At 42.7% G+C, this 17,886-nt stretch overlaps 1 long non-coding RNA gene across 1 annotated transcript; it reads left to right on the top strand.

The window, feature by feature from the left end:
• The first annotated feature begins 3,400 nt into the window (after nucleotides 1–3,400).
• Nucleotides 3,401–7,066, top strand: LOC9270269 (uncharacterized). Its single transcript, XR_010738687.1, has 3 exons — nucleotides 3,401–3,546; nucleotides 5,576–5,631; nucleotides 6,971–7,066. It is a non-coding gene; the product is annotated as an uncharacterized lncRNA (long non-coding RNA).
• Nucleotides 7,067–17,886: the final 10,820 nt, after the last annotated feature.

Raw genomic sequence — 17,886 nt, 5'->3', positions numbered from 1 at the left:
GTTCACATTTTCTTACCGAGTTTGCATAATGCTAGGCACCAGGATTTGAATTGAGTCGTGTATCGCAGCTGTAGTATTTTTCCCCGACATTTACATATTGACTTTTCGAGCTCATTTGTCATGCCCCGTCTGACACCTCCATTCAATGGCATTATGGCTGTGTTTAGATTCAAAGTTTGGATCCAAACTTTATTCCTTTTTCATCACATCAACCTGTCATACACACACCTTTTTAGTTACATCATCTCTAATTTCAACCAAAATCCAAACTTATAGGGTGCAGCGCAAGAGAACATACAAACCACCTAATGTAGAACCACGATACCAGTACCAATTCTAGAAGATAGTGCGCTCTGACACCCAAGCAAGACAAACATTGTTGCTATCTATAATTTATAACATAACTTAAGTTGCAATTCGGGGCCTCCTGAGAATCCATTAAGTAGAATAATAGAAGCATAACAACAAAACCAATGGGCTAAGCATCTTCAGCAAGGCTTGGGGAATTTTTGAGGGCTGAATGCAAAATTACAGCTCCAGCAGGGGTCCTAATATAGGACCCATTAGGCCTCTCACGGTGCAAGACGTGGAGCGTTATCTCGCGTGGCCAGCTCGGATTTGCGCATGCGTGGCGCTAGGACGCGCGCCTCACCAGAGCTCTTCGCGCCTACACATGGAAGCGCGATTCCTCGCTCACGCGAGACCACGCACGGCGGAGAAACAGCTGGAACCTGCACTGTGGAGGGCATGCCTCCGACTCACCGTCACCTCGCGCCCTCTCACTTCGCGTCACCGACCTCGTCGTCATCCCCGCGCTCTGCTCCGCGCCGCCGCCTCCGAGACCTTGACGCCGGCCGGAAGTGGAGACGAAGTGAGGCGGACGATGACCACGAGCGGCTCCGTCTCCTCGTCGCCGGCCGAGAGAGGAGGGGTCCAGATTCGCGCCGCCGCCGCCGCTCGGCCCGGAGGAGAGGAGAGCCGGCGCCGGCGGAGCGAGGAGGGGAGAGTCGGCTCCGCTCGGCCCCGAGGACGCCGCCACCGTAGGTCCCGCTACCTCGCCACGCGCGCAGCCGTCCCGCCGTCGAGGTCGTCGCCGTCAGGCCCCGACAAGGAGAGGAGGGGGCGGGCAGTTCGCCGTCGTGCGCCGCCGTGGAGCCGAGTGAGGGAGAGCCTCATCGTCGTCCACATGCTCCGCTCCGCGTTGCCGACCTCGGTGTCACCGGGGAGCTCGTTGCCATGTCGCTTCGGTATGCGCCGCCGCCACTGTCCTCGTCGGAGAAGCTCACTGGCTCGATAGGGAAAGCGCGGAGAAGGAGAGGAGCTCGAGGTTGAGGCCGCGTCCGAGCTCGCCGGCGTCTGTGCCTTCTTGCCCGCCGTCCTCGCCCCTTGCCGCTTGCCGTCCTGGTCAGTGGCATGCGAGGAGAATGGATAGAGATAGAGGGAGAGATGAATGTGAAAAGAGAGATGGTGGGACCTACTAACATGGGTGGGACCCACAAAGAGAGTATTGTTTAAGATACATGCACTGTGAAGTATAGTTCTTTACCCGGTTATTTGTCTAGCTAGAGGCTTTGAGCTCCTCGTGTGTGTTACCCGCACTGCTACTGGCCTTATAGGAAGACCCTAAAAATCCCGTCCGAGCCCCAAGTCCAAAGGGCTCTCCCACAACTGTAACGTAACTAAATTATAGGATTAAGGAATTTCCATCAAAACTAGTTGAAAGGGAAGTTCTTCAATTTTGTAAACCAAAAATTTCTATTTTAAACCTAGGTGGAGTTGATCCAACTCTTGCAAGAATAAAATTTGAGAACAAATTAAAAACTTTTTCACCTTTAACCTAGGACTTGGATGCAACCCAAGTGAAAGCATGCATACTTGCATAAATCATATTTTGACTTGAGTCCTTCATATGCATTTGGATTTTCGATTTGCATTTCATAATAGGTCTCATGAATATAACTGCAATCTAGACAAACAACTAAACCATTAGGGCCTAGTGCTAACTAATGGAAAATAATACACAGAAACCATACACCTTAAAAAAAATCAACATGGCTAATGTCAAGCCTCACAAAACTAATTTGGACATCCATCTGAAGACATGTCATGAACATGAAAGTGAACAAATAAATTATATCATATAGGGTATATTCTATCTTAATCATCTCTATAAGCATTCTCTTAATTTAATACTAAAGTAAACTTATGCATAAATAGGGAAGGAGCTTATGACATGTGTAAGGTAAACTGTAATTCTAACATATCAACATCACCTCATGTTAATGAGAGTCCAAATATAACTTTTATAAATATTTTCATGCATTTAGGAAAGGGAAACACATATAAGACATAAGTCCTGCGAATTATCTAAAATAATTCATGCAAGATAAAATCATGGGAAAATTCATGTAGGCTCTACTCAACACATACAACTCACTATAATTTTGGTATAATTTAATAACTAAATTTGGTACCTCAAATAAATTAGTCAAACTAATAAAAACTAGATTAACTGTAGTTCTTAATCGGCTAAAACCATACTTTGTCTAAAAGTGCATTTAACTGCATAAAAGTGTATAAGTAAAATAATTTATTCAAATACTAGGTAATTTATCATGAATAAAAATAATTTTTCCAGAATTTATCTTCTCTGTTTAGGTCTCCTAAAATTTCGAACTAGTTTCCAAAGAACCCATATTCCTCTAATTTCTGTGAGTAATCTATCCATAATTTTTGAGTTCAACCAAAGAAAATGGAATCTAGGTATCTTCATCTACCTTCAGAAAAATCCACACTAAATTATTCTACCCACAAATTAAATAATTGAAATACTAAAGTGGGAGAGAGAAATAATCCTTAAAATCATTCAAACCTTTTGTTCACCCACGTTTCTGCCCAACCCTCTCACCCTAGCTTAGTTTGCCACGACCTGGACCCACTTGGCAGCCACTCTGGCTCGTCCTCACCCTGTGCAAATCTTCCAGCCGGACCAAAGACAGCCGAGAGAGAGAGATTGGCGCCGGCTGTGTACGACGCGTGGCCTCGACGTGGCAGCGCCGAACCGAGGCTTCACCTCCACCCAGCTGCGTCGCCATTCTTCACCCACCATCCCAGTGCCGATCCAACCGAGGGAGAAAGCTCCAGCTCTCCCTCTCCACCTCTCTTTCGTCGCCGGCCGCCAAGAAGAGGGACATCGCCAACCGTTGTCGAGCCCTCTTCATCTCTAACTCATACTCGTTCCATTCTCATCTCACCATGACGAACAACTTTGGTTTTGATCCCATTCCATTTCATCTTCTACAGCAGCGGGAACGCCGCCATGTCATGGTCGCTCTAGAGCGCGCTCTGTGCACCGCCGCAGCGACATCATCGCCGTTCCCGCTTATCTGGACCAAGCCGGGCCAAGCTGTCGCGCCAGCGTCTTCGCCTCGACCTCCTCTCCATTTCCCCTCAAGAATCTCGAAGGATGGTGCTACGAGTGTGGAGATCGTCCACCGTCTTCTCCACCTCCGGTCACCGTCGCCGTTGCCGAATCCACCCCCTCCGGTGAGTACCAACCCAATTCCATGCATCAGTAGCATCTCTGGGGCCTCTCTAACCTCATGGACACACATGCATGATAGTTCTTGGAGCTGATTGAGCCATCGCCGTTCACCCGGAGGTTCTTGCCGCCGCCGAGCCGTTACACGAGCCACCGTCATAAACCTAGCTACCCCAGCCATGTCTACCATCTCGGTGAGCACCCTTCAGCCTATAGAACATACATGCATGCACCCAATTAACCAATACATGATTGTAGAAGCACATGCATCACCACCCGAAAACATCCTCCTTTCGGACTCGCCGCCGGCGTTACTCCGATGTCCACTGACCGAGAAAAGTAGAGGAATGGAATCGCAATAACATGATCTTCATTTTGTATTTTGGTTGCACCCCCAAACGAGCCATCGTTTGTCGCCGGTGAGCTCGAGATCGAACTCAGCCATGGCTGTTCTGCCTCTGTGCGTGAGAAAAGAAGTCAGGGACCTTGTTTCGAGAATTTAAACAGCTATAAGGTTTAATGTGCAACTTTTCAACTCACTGACATATGAGGCTAGGTCTGTGGGTTGATTCTTAGAAACCTCAGGGATCTTTTTGTATATTGATCTTTCACTGACAGTGGACCCCTTGGAAACAAAAATCTGAAATTATAAAAGGAAAGTACCTAAAACTTGTAAAATCCATATAAAATTAAATATAGCTCATTTTAAGATGATACAAATTTCTGTCAACTCACCAAATTGTGAACTTTAGTGTTATGGAATAAAAACTTGCACTCACAGTACAAATTTAGCCTCTAAAATTTATCCAAGTTAAATCACACATAAAGCATGCACAAATTTATAAAATGCATACAAAATTCATTTCAACTCATTTTGGAGCAAACTCAGTTTCTACAGATCCACCAACTTATGTTCTCCTATAAAGCAAAATGAAATAGTATACATACTATACATCGAATGCCTCTAAAACTATTACCTTTAAAATGACTAGTTTTACATAAGCTGAACTTTAGAAGTTTATATAAAATTCATCTTAGATCCTTTTTGAGTAAACCCAAATTCAGTAGAATCATAGGGTTGTGCACTTCAATGTTATAAAATAAAAAGACATACTTACAGTATAATGAAAACCCCTAAGTATTTAAGTAAGGAATAAGCAACATGGAGCATACCTTAAATTGTAACATTTGTAGAAAATTCATCTATAGTCTAAATGAAGTGAACCAAATTTTCTATAGAACCAGCAAGTAATATACTTCAACCTAGTAGAGTGAATTATAGCACCCTCTTACAGACCATGGCTCTGAACCTTAATTTGGTAGAATAGGTACTAAACACATAGTAATGGTTAAACAATACATATGAAAAAGTATATATATGCTTGGTAGCTCCAAATAAATCCAAATAAAACTTGTTGAACCAGTGAAGGCATAGATCCATCCCCTTCCACCAAAACTTAGTATCCTTAACTTATATAATAATCTCCAGATTGATATGTTAAGTTTCTAACATAGAACATCCCCTAGCTTATAAAATGTGAAGTAAAGTAATTTGAACACTAAAATTTTATAAACTAAGATTAGATTAGTTAACTAAAATACTCATTTTATACAACACTAGCAAGTTAGAGCAAGTTCTGGACCTAAATCTCCATAGCCATGTACACATAGGGAATATATGCCTAGAACACGTTAAAACTTGTAAAATACATAAATAATTCATATTAACTCTAAAAATTATGAAACCAAATGTGTTAGTCTTAGAAAACAAATATCTTCACCCCAGCAAACATAAACTTAATAAGAATCACCTTACAACAGCATTTCACAATAGTAACTAAGTAAATCCTACACTATACCGACGAAACTTCTAAAATTCATAACTCCCAAATAAAATGAGATAAAATAGAAATTCTTTCACCTAAATTAATTTTAGACCAGTACCTATTCACTGTGCACAAATCATCCATTTTAGAGCATTTTGGATTTTTCGCATATTTCGGTGTTTAATTGCATAACGTGTACTTTGTATAGATGATTGCTTAATCGGTGAAGAAGTGATTTAGGTGCTGACATTTTCCAGTTGCAAGGCAAGTCCCACCTCCCTCTCTTTGATCACTTTGAACCTATCTTTTGGAGGTTATTGAAAATGTTTGCAAATCTTGCATGTCGATTGTACACTAATAAATTAAAATTTTGTTAAACTTGTTAGATAAACTCCTATTATTTGCATTATCACCTTAACTCCACATATATCCATATTCCTCATTCCTAACCTTAGGAACAATATGGCTATACCTCTTTATATATGAGTTTTGGTGACACTAGGTTACTATAAAGCATAGCCATGCTTAGAATGGTCTTCCTTGTCATTATGGGCTCATTTCAAACATGAAAATTGATTTTTAATTAATCTGGACAGAACTTTAATACTTGTGATTTTGATAAATAAAATGGTGGAAAACATGGATTTTAGGTTTGGGCCTCAAGTGGTGCACATATGGTGATTAGTTGTGTACCGATAGGGGGAGAGTGCGCCCAAACCGACCTAAGGACTTCACTCAATGTCAGTTCATTTCGTATACAGTACAACCACATGTGCTAGTATGGGATAGTCCAAGCTTAGTAAATTATTTATGGTTTAGCCTTACATTCTGGTAGGCCGGTGTGTATGAGTTCGGATAACTCAGAGGAACTTCCTATTTACCCCGACGTGGTAGTTTAGGTGACTAAGTCTGTCCAATACAACGGTATTGTGCCACGTGGGTGGGTTCCCGTTGTGTCCGCCACCACGGCGTTAAGTTCAAGGCGTGGGCCCGCCACTTAACGGTTCTAGGTCATATTTCCAGTATGACTAGGATGGAGGAACACGTATCGTGCTGGTGTAAGGCTAAATCATGAATTTTAGAAAAGCTTTGTTACGGGTAATAAATCGGGTACTTATGTATCGCGTGCCATGCTCTTGCATGATTATTATTTCGCATCATGTGGGTAAAGTGTACAAACTCTGCAGAGTTAAAACTAATCGATTAGCCGTGCTCGCGGTCATGAGCGGCGTGTGGATATGTATTGAGTATAGACTTGTGTTTATTCTCCTAAATGCTGAAATTTACCTTCAAATTGTGATGAGATTTGAGAATGATCTCCTTGCTGCCATGGATGGCAATGAGGTGAATATTTATACATGATTAATGCCTACTTTGATGCCCATATGCTAAGTACTAGCTTGCTGAAATTTTATTTGAAAGCAAATCCGTTTTGAATGTGTTTTATGCAAATAAAACTTGCTTTATGCTAAAAAGAACCATACTATGCCTTCCTTGATTATATACCTTGCAAGTAGGGTGTTAGGCTTGTCTTGGTGCTTGCCAGTACATTATTTAGAAATAATGTACTGACTCTTGCTGTTGAATTAACTTTTGCTTGCAGGATTTAGACTTAGTCTTTGAGTGATGCGGGTTATCGACTGCTTCTTCTAGGACTTGAACATAATGGGTAAACCCCTAGTCGGTGTGCTTGTGGATTGGGTAGACAAGTTTTCGCTGTTCTATTATTTATTTGGCCGGTCGGCCAATGTAACTAAAGTAGATGTAGTTTATAATCGCTTTCATCTTATTTGTGTTTGCTATGTATAATCATGCTTGAGATGAAAGTGTGAATCTAGTGCACATCCTGGGAACTGATTCAAATGAGTATGAGTTAGGAATATTTGAGATGTTGTAGAACTTTAGCCATTTTTGTCAAGTCTCCTAAATGTGTAACACATCTGGTCGCCGCCTTCGAGTGGTTTGACGGGCACGTCTCAGGCTGAAGTTGACTGGCAGGCTAAAGGCCTAGCAATATCTCCAATATTCCTCTCTCGAGGCGTCGGATATTTTATTATGCTTGTTTGATGACTTGAATTATTCACTTCATCTCTCAATTATAATAGAAGGTTCGGAGAGCCTACGACAACAACCCCCGTAGAAATGTTGCCTACATGGCTGAAAATTTACCACGGACGCGCGCACCACCCTCGCTCCACTTCTGTGCCCACCGACGACGGCGTTGACTGCATCCGCCCACCATCCGCCCATCTCCATGCCGATTGGCTGACGTCCGCTCTCCCCAGCGACCCATGCTGCCCTCCACTGTCCACAGCACCCTAGAAGGCATCCCTAGAAGGCATCCGATGGCACTGCCTCATCCCGCGCCTAATGAACTCAGAGGTGGAGCTCGGTTGCCTCCCGCCACCCTTTGCCTCTGACTCCATGATGAGTCCGACCACGACAAGCTCCTTAAGCCACGACCACCTCATGTTTGGTCAGTTCAATGCATTGATGATGGAATTGTGTTGAATTTGTTTTTTGGGTTTAAATTTTGATGATGAAGGGCCTGTTTAGTTGGTGAAAATTTTTAGGTGTTATATTAGACGTTTGACTTTGACCGGATGTCAGAAGGAGTTTTCAGACACGAATGAAAAAACTATCATAGCTCGTCCGAAAACCGCGAGAGGAATTTTTAAGCCTAATTAATTCGTCATTAGCACATGTGGGTTACCATAGCACTAATGGTTAATCATGGACTAATTAGGCTCAAAAGATTCGTCTCGCGATTTACATGTAGACTGTGCAATTACTTTTTGTTTTTATCTATATTTAATGCTCCATACATATGTTCAAAGATTCGATGTAATGTTTTTAATAAAAGTTTTTGGGAACTAAATAGCCCCGAATTTTAGTCTATGTAATGGAATTTAAGATGAAATTTACTATGTGACGGAGTGAAGGAATTGACGATGAAATTCTATATGTGATATCTGATGAAATAGAAGAGAAAAAGATGCGGGCTGAGAAATACTAAGAGCTATTACTGGAGTTTGAGGTATTAGCGCTTGTTTGGCATAGCTCCAGAGCTGGAGCTCAGCCAAATAGTTTTATCTCCACTAAAATTGGGAGTGGAGCTCTCTCATAAAATGAACTAGAGTTGTGAAGCTTGGTTTAGGCAACTCCACAACTCCACTCCAGACCCAACTCCTAGAGCTAAATTTAGGAGTTGGAGCTGTACCAAACAGACCTGAGGGGCCAAAGAAATAGGGGTAGCGCGCATTTAGCTTTTATGGGCTCCAAAATAGATGATATTACTGGAGATGGTCCCCAACACTTTTGGATGGAGGGAGTGCCATCAAACATTATCATTCATTGCCCTGTGACTTCCATATATTTCCAACTGTTACCAGGAAAATTGCACATCCATAATTAGTTTGATTTGTTCTATTATTGCCGTCGTTGAGAAAATTGCATTGGGAAATGGGAAAGAATCCAATTGAGGCCCAGCAGATGTTGATATTTGCTAAAGTTGCATGAGAAGAAAAGATGGTGCAAAGTTTCCAAGTGCCCCTCAGAGGCATGGCACACAGTTCAGATAACTGTTTGGCGGGCAACGATGTTTCCTGTCCATCATTTATCTCGTGCTTAGCCTGTTGATTAAAAGCAGCTAGCCAGAAACCATTTATTCACAGATACTCCTCCAGAGATTTAGGCCTGGTTTAGATCAAAAAATTTTGGCTAAAAACATCACATCAAATATTTGGACACATGCATAAGGCACTAAATGTAGGAAAAAAAACAAATTACACAGTTTATATGTAAATTGCGAGGCTCAACTGAGCCTAATTACGACATGATTTGACACTGTGATGCTACAGTAAACATTTACGCTTAATAAATTCGTCTCACAGTTTATAGGCGGAATCTGTAATTTGTTTTATTATTAGTCTACGTTTAATACTTCAAATGTACGTCCGTATACTTTAAAAACTTTACACCCAAAAAACTAAACATACCCTCATTGAAAGGTTGTGAGATTTGTATGGTTGTGAAGTTTAATGTGAGACAAGACCGAGATGAAACGATTAAAACTATGACTATTAATAATTAATCTTAAAATGGTATTTTTAATTAAATTAAATATATATCTTTTTTATATATGGTAAATTACATGAAAACCATATCGTTGCAAGCAAGAATTATAAAACTGGAGGTGGATGATAAGGTTGGACACGTATGTAAAAAAAAAAATTCATCGTACGCCTGAATTTATTCTTGTTGTGCATGTTCTGTTAGAGCCCCATAAAGCTTTTGGATCTGTCCATGCTGTTGGAATTTTCTGTCGACCCATTAAATGCTTGAAGTGGGCTTAGACTTCGAACATTTGTGCACCTTCTACGGACTACGGTACATTCTGCTTCAATGTTCATTGAGTACGGGTATGAATTTGATTGGAACCGGCATAATTTGCAGTAGAGAAGAAGTAATCGATTTTAATACGTTAACTAGCTTTGTTAGGTTCTAGTTATAACAGATCTGATTTTTCTTTCTGCAAATTCAGTGCAAACGTATCAACATAAGATTTTTTTTTTCTGACAACAAAATCAATCCAATCTCTACATCGAATGTAGTTGTAACGCAACTCTCAAGTCTCAACATCTCTGCGTTCACTGCAGGAATAATATATGATGCTGGGATAGGTTGCTCTCAATCAGAGTATCTCTTTCCATTTCCTGTCATTCATCACGCCTTAAATTTAGACGAACAAATCGATTGCCGACCCATGCTAAGCTGACAGGGGAATTTAATACCCAATGCATACCTAACAACAACTTTCCGCTGACCCCATTTACGTGGCCAAAGCTGAGTTACAATGTGTACTCGAGTGTGTTTAGTTTCACCTTAAAATTAAAAGTTTAACTAAAATTGAAAGTTCGTTGAAAATGTTAGACTTTGCACTAGGATCACCTAGGTTAGATCTAGTCGTGTGGTTCTATTTGGGTTTGATGAACGACGTTGTAGATGAAAGGGAGAGGGTTTAGATACCGACCGGTTGAGGAGTTCGTGGAGGAAGAGGCGCCGGACATCGTCGTTGTCATCGCGGCTTGACGTCGACGGCAGCGACGGTGTGCTTGACGGCGGCGGTTGTCGTTGCAGCGGTGGTTGTGGGCGATCCCCCAGCGAGGTCGTGGCGTGGCGGTGGCGTTTCCCGTCACTGGCTGTGCCCCCTCGATCGGATTAGGGTTTTGTGGGGTGGAGTTGGCGGCGGCAGTGAATCTCGTACCTTGTGCCGTGCCGGCCTCCACCCCTCTTTTATATGGCGCAGTGTGACAGGGGCCCACCAGCGATTGGGCTGGACGCCCCCGATCAGGGCGCGGTTAAGGTCCGTTGTGCTGTTGGGCCCGACGGGTGGGAGATCTATCTAACATTCTCCCCCTTGATCTCACTATTTCTTTTAGCGTTTTCTATTCCATCACAGATTTGTAAATAGAGTATGTTTCATCGTCACGGTCAATCACCGATGGATTCGACAGCCACTATACACATATCTATTCAGAAACAGATACTTTACTTTTGGGCCTTGTAGTCCAGGATTCATAAAGCTTCCCTTAAACCCATACCGGCTACATGTTTCTTGAACACGTTGGGTGGTAGGCCTTTCATGAGCGGATCCGCGAGCATCCTTTCTGTTCTAATGTGCTCGAGACTGATTGTTTGATCCCGGACTTTGTCCTTTACAACATAGTACTTTATGTCAATGTGTTTGCAGCACCACTTGACTGATTGTTGTGAGCGTACATTACTGCGGGTTCGTTGTCGCAGTATAACTTTAGTGGTTTCTCAATACTGTCAACCACCTTTAAACCGGGTATGAACTTCTTTAGCCAGTTAACCTGCCCCGTTGCCTCATAGCATGCTATAAACTCGGCATACATAGTAGACCCTGCAGTGATAGTCTGTTTTGAGCTTTTCCATGAAATAGCTCCTCCTGCCAGAGTGAACACATATGCCGATGTTGACTTTGTATTATCTTTTGCAAAATCAGAATCTGAATACCCCACTATCTGGACTGATTCTGATCTTCTGTAAGATAGCATGAGGCCTTTTGTTCCTTGCAAATAACGCAAGACTTTCTTTACCAATTTCTAGTGCTCTGGGCCTGGATTACTTTGAAATCTGCCAAGTAACCCGGTAACAAATGCCAAGTTAGGTCGTGTGCACACTTGCGCGTACTGTAGGCTTCCTACAGCTGATGCATATGGCTTTGTTTTCATTTAATTGAGCTCATACTGATTTCTGGGACATTGCGATGCCCCATATTTTTCGCCTTTCACTATAGGAGCAGGTGTAGCACTGCATCTGTACATGTTGAATTTCTTCAACACATTTTCTATATATGTCTTTTGAGAAAGTCCCAATGCATACTTTATTCTATCTCGGTGAATCTCTATGCCCAAAACATATGAAGCTTCACCGAGGTCTTTCATGTCAAAGTTTGAGGACAAGAACTTCTTTGTTTCCTGCAGTAGACTGACATCACTACTGGCCAGTAGAATGTCATCCACATACAGAATTAGGAAAAAAAATCTCTCATTCTTAAACTTTGAATAAATACAGTTGTCCTCGACATTCTCTTAAAACCCAAATTTATTTATTGTCCGATCAAACTTCAAGTACCACTGTCTCGAAGCTTGCTTTAATCCATAAATGGATCTCTTTAGACGGCATCCCATATTTTCATTTCCTTTCATGACAAAAGCTTTCGGTTGCGCCATGTATACTTTTTCCTCCAAATCTCCATTTAGAAATGCCGTTTTTACATCCATCTGATGTAATTCCAAATCATAATGTGCCACTAGTGCCATTATAATCCTGAAGGAATCTTCACAAGAGACTGGAGAAAATGTCTCATTGTAATCAATCCCTTCTCATTGCGTGAAGCCTTTTGCCACAAGTCGCGCTTTAAACTTTTCTATATTCCCTCTGAAGTCATATTTGGTTTTGTAGACCCATTTACAGCCTACTGTTTTGGCTCCTTTAGGAATTTCTTCTAAATCCCAAACATCGTTTAGTTTCATTGATTTCATTTCATCTTTCATGGCTTCCAACCATTCAGATGAGCGAGCGCTTCTCATGGCCTCTTCATATGAGGTGGGATCATCCTCCATATGCGACTCTTCTATATTATAAACTTTATAGTCATCACGGATAGCCGATCTTCTGACTCTTTCAGACCTTCTAGGGGCCTGCACATTTGGTACATCCTGTACCTGAGGCTCTTGTTGAGTCTCCTGTACTGGCACATTATCTGTTTGAGGCTGTTGCAGCTCCTCCTCTGGTGTGGCAACCATTTCTGTTGAATCTTGTATAACAAGTTCCTCATTTTCATTTATTGTTGCCACAGGAGAGGTAACAATAGGTGCTGGTACCTCAATGACAGGCATTGCAGGCACAACATCAGCAGGTAGAGAGAAGAAAGGTTCCTGAGTCGACGGAGCGGGTGCAGACACCCACCTCTCCTCAAGATCAATTTCTCGAACTACCGAGCTCCCCCTAATCATTTCGTCTTCCAAGAAGATGGCATGTCTCGTTTCAATAAACTTTGTATAACTGTTTGGACAGTAGAAACGATAGCCTTTTGATCTTTCAGGATAGCCAATAAAATGGCAGCTGACTGTTTTGGGGTCCAACTTCCCAATATTTGGGTTAAATACTTTAGCCTCTGCAGGGCTCCCCCACACACGGAGGTGAGCTAGCGAGGGTACTTTTCCTGTCCATAGCTCATACGGTGTTTTGGGCACCGATTTGCTTGGAACTCTGTTGAGAATATGAATGGCGGTTTTTAACGCCTCCATCTATAAACCAAGTGGTAGTGTGGAGTAGCTCATCATGCTGCGCACCATATCCATAAGGGTACGGTTGCGTCTTTCAGCTACCCCATTCTGTTGAGGTTCGCCCGGTGTTGAATACTGGGCTACTATTCCATTCTCTAGCAAGAACCTTGCAAAAGGTCCAGGGACTTGCCCATAAGGCGTATGTCGACCATAGTACTCCCCCCACAGTCAGATCTTACTACTTTAATCTTTATATCATGCTGATTTTCAACTTCAGCTTTGAATATCTATAATTTATCCAATGCTTCTGATCACTCTTTAATTGGATAAATATAACCATAGCAGGAGTAATCATCTGTGAATATTATGAACGAGTCATAGCCATCCACACTTTTCACAGGAAATGGACCACAAATATCTGTATGAATGATCTCTAAAATTCCTGCGCTTCGTTTTGCACCCTTTTTGATGCTCTTTACAAATTTTCCTTTAATGCATTCTATGCATTGTTCTAAGTCTGAGAACTCCAATGGAGGAAGAATTTCATTCTTAACTAGTCTCTCAATTCTCCCCCTCGAAATATGGCCCAAACGACAGTGCCATAATTTCGATGAGACATTGGGAGTTCGCTTTCTTTTCTTGTTTTCTTTTGTCAACGAGGACACAACATTCACATTCTCAGAAAGAGATAACAAATAAAACTCGTCTCGCAACACAGCAAGACCAATACATGCATTATTATACCATAGTTCACATTTGCCACTTCCAAAGCGGCAATCATATCCATCAAAATCCAACTTTGATACACTTATTAAGTTTCTTTGCAAAAAAGGAACATAAAAGACATCTCGAAGTAAAAGTGTGAAGCCATTCGCGAGCTCTAGCGGAAGATCTCCAACAGCTTGAACTTTTTCTTCAACTCTATTGGCAACTCTAATGGAGCTTTCTCTTCTTTACGTAGTCCTCGTCGAACGGAATGCCTTTCAACAATTACAAGCATCAATAGTTGCTCCAGAATCAATCCACCATGTGGATCTAGAGTAACCAATATAATGAGATTCATTTACAAATGTAATAATGTTCACACCTTTCCTTGCCATGATCATTTTCAAAAGTCAGGACAGTCTTTCTTGTAATGTCCTGTCTTCTTGCAGTGGAGACACTGATCTTTCTCAACAGCGAACTGTTGTTGCTGAGGCAGATGTTGAGACTGTTTAGCTTTTGAGGTGGGAGACTTGTAGTTCTTTTTCTTATCTTTAACATAGTTAATTGAACCACCATTTGACTCTTTGATTCTCTCCTCCTCTTGCACACAATTAGCAATGAGCTTCTCAAAGTTCCATTTCTCTGGACTTATGTTGTAGTTGACAATAAAATTGTCAAACTGCTTTGGAAATGAGGCCATAACAAGATGGACCAGAAAGTCATATGTTATGCCCAAATCCATTGGCTTCAACTTGGAAGCCATGTTGCTCATTCTAAGTATGTGGTCTCTAACACCACCTCCATGGTACCTTTCTGTCACAAGCTGCTTGATCAGCTGTGTAGCATAAGTCTTTGAAGAGCCAGTAAACTGACTCTTTGTTCTTTCAAGGTACTCTGAGACAGCGTCACACTCTAGGATTGAGCCCAATATAGTTGGCTCAATCGTATTCTTTACCACAGCCAAACATTTCTTGTTGGCTAAGGACCATGTCTTTTGTTCAATGTCATACGACATGACGAGAGGAGCATTGTCCCTCTGTCTCTTTTTCCAGTCAGCATCTGACTTATTTTCACCTCTGACAAGTGCAGCAGGTTCTATAGGACATGGGGTAGTCAACACCCAGTCCACCTCTCCCAAGATGAAAGCAAGGTTGAGTTTTCTTTTCCATTGTGCGTAGTTATCTTCTTTTAGGGTCGGAATATCTTTAATGCAACCCATCAAGGAGTAGCCACCTGAAATAATCATGTACGGTGAGAACAAAATTAACATTAAAATAATATGCATTAAGCCTACATCACCGTTGGGCAGAATTAGACATAACACATATAACCCTAACTATAACATTACAATTATCAACGTTGGTCAGAAAATTACAACATCATAGCACATAATTAATGTTCCTAAAATTAAATTCTCCCGTTGGTTCAAAATTTAATTTTATAAACACTAATTTTCATCAATTTCATCTATTTGCAGCGGAAAAAACTATATAAAATTCATATGAACAGTGGCAAAACTTTGTAATTTACTCTCTGTAAAAATTACTCCCGTTGGTTCAAATTTAGACAGAGGTAAAACATGCAAAAATCTATTCAAAATTCTATTGAAATTTGCATGAAAAATTGACAAAATCTAAAAAGAAAAATGCTACTGTTCCTTTCCTTTCTTATTCGGCCCCCCAGAGGGACCTAATTTAAACTTTTTTCCGGCGGCCCACGGCCTTTTGGCGCGCGCGGGCACGCTTCCTCCCTCCCCAGGCCGCAACCTGGGCCTGGGCCGGGAAAGCCGCCGCGCGCGCTCCCTTTTGGGTCGGTTTCGGCCCGACCGCTGCCGGCCGTCCGATCGGCTAGGGTTTCGATCGGACGGCCGGGCGCCGAGATCGGAGGGACAAAACCCCGACCCCAGCCGCTGGCCGGCCAAAACCCTAGCCTATCTTCTCTCTCGTGCGACCGCATTGAGCGGCGTCACCGTCGCTGGCGACCTTCGCGCCCGCCGTGCCGTGGCCGGTGCCTTTTCTCTTCTCTTATCCCCCCACCGTCTCTCGCCCCCACCCGTGTGAAGTGAGAGAGAGAACGGCGACGACGGAGATGGCGGCGCCGCCGCGGGCCCCCTCGCCAGCGTGCGCGTGCACCCGCGGGTGCGCGCGCGCGGCCGTTGAGTGGCTCCTAGGCGGCACCTCTTTGCCCCTCCCCCCCTCCGTTGCCGGCGTCGACGACGGCCGGAGACGAGGTAAGATTAGGGTTAGGGTTTTCGGTTCTTTTGATCCGTGCGGATCTTGTGCTTTTCTTTCTTTGGATTTCTTTCCCCGAACCGATCTAATCACTAGGAAAGCTCTGATACCATTGTTAGACTTTGCACTAGGATCACCTAGGTTAGATCTAGTCGGGTGGTTCTATTTGGGTTTGATGAACGACGTTGTAGATGAAAGGGAGAGGGTTTAGATACCGACCGGTTGAGGAGTTCGTGGAGGAAGAGGCGCCGGACATCGTCGTTGTCGTCGCGGCTTGACGTGGACGGCAGCGACGGTGTGCTTGACGGCGGCGGTTGTCGTTGCAGCGGTGGTTGTGGGCGATCCCCCAGCGAGGTCGTGGCGCGGCGGTGGCGTTTCCCGTCACTGGCTGCGCCCCCTCGATCGGATTAGGGTTTTGTGGGGTGGAGTTGGCGGCGGCGGTGAATCTCATACCTTGTGCCGTGGCGGCCTCCACCCCTCGTTTATATGGCGCAGTGTGACGGAGGCCCACTAGCCATTGGGCTGGATGCCCCCGATCAGGGCGCTGTCAAGGTCCATTGTGCCGTTGGGCCCAACGGGTGGGAGATCTATCTAACAGAAAAAAGTTAGAAGTTTATGTGTGTAGAAAAGTTTTGATGTGATGGAAAAATTAAAAGTTTAAAGAAAAAGTTGGGAACTAAACCTGACCTCACTTTCAGTATATCTAGCAAGCGGTTGGAGGGATACGACGAGTCACGTTGGTTTTCTTCAGATGTTTTGTTTGGGGACATATGGAATTGGTGCAATAAAATAAACCTTAAAAGGAATATTCACTACTACTACAGACTCGATCTTTACATGCAGTCGGAATCGGGATCGGTTTTCGCAGGTGGCTGGGTAATATTTTTGCAGCCTGCACTCAGGTGTGATCGAAAATCAATATTATTGCACATGGGTAGTGTAGCCGCTCATGAAAATTGTATTTTCGCAAGCGGGCGTGTTGGTGTGTTGGAGGGAAAACACGACGGCTTGGAAAATATGCTTAACTTTAGTGCAAGTCCAAAAAGCTTTGAGTTTAGGGCGTGCCAGTTGGTTTGATCTGCGACCAACAAGATAGATAATAGCAAAAGTTAGAAGACGATAACCGATAAACCAATAGGCCGATGTTGTATCGTATCAGCCGATGCGAAAATGAATAGGCTATAGGTGAATAAGATATTGCTCATAGACCGGATTTGAATTAAATATAATTACAAACAACTTTTCTCTAACAAATCAATCTTATAATTCAAACCTAATTGACGCAACATAAGATTGAGTCTTATATGATTATGTGACCTAAATAACTAGCCGATGAACATACATTTGTAAATTAAACCAAGATAACTACTATCGGCTGTAGAAGTAAATAACATGCAATTACTAATTTAGTCTTTCTCTTAAAAACAAGCAATTATGATAGATTGGACTTAACCAGAGAATATTAATTGCTTATAACCATGATTGAATTAAATTAATAATTGTATGAATTTATATAATAGCCAATGAAATAACTTGGGGGCTGCTATATAACGGAATCCCGTTTTCGAACGGGATAATCCCGAGTAGGTATCAGGTGTGATACCTATCAGGTTTCAGACGATTCTACACAACAGGATGATCCCGAGTAGGTATCAGGTGTGATACCTATCAGGTATCAGATGATTCTACACACGTTTCAGGTGATACTTATCAGGTATCATGCGATTTCTACCACGTATCGCGTGATACTCGCGAGGTATCATGTG

This window comes from Oryza sativa, chromosome 12, assembly GCF_034140825.1.
Source record: "Oryza sativa Japonica Group chromosome 12, ASM3414082v1".
NCBI classification, from domain to species: Eukaryota; Viridiplantae; Streptophyta; class Magnoliopsida; order Poales; family Poaceae; genus Oryza; species Oryza sativa.
Note: the sequence above shows the minus strand (reverse complement) of the source record. Positions and strands in the feature narration are given on the sequence as shown.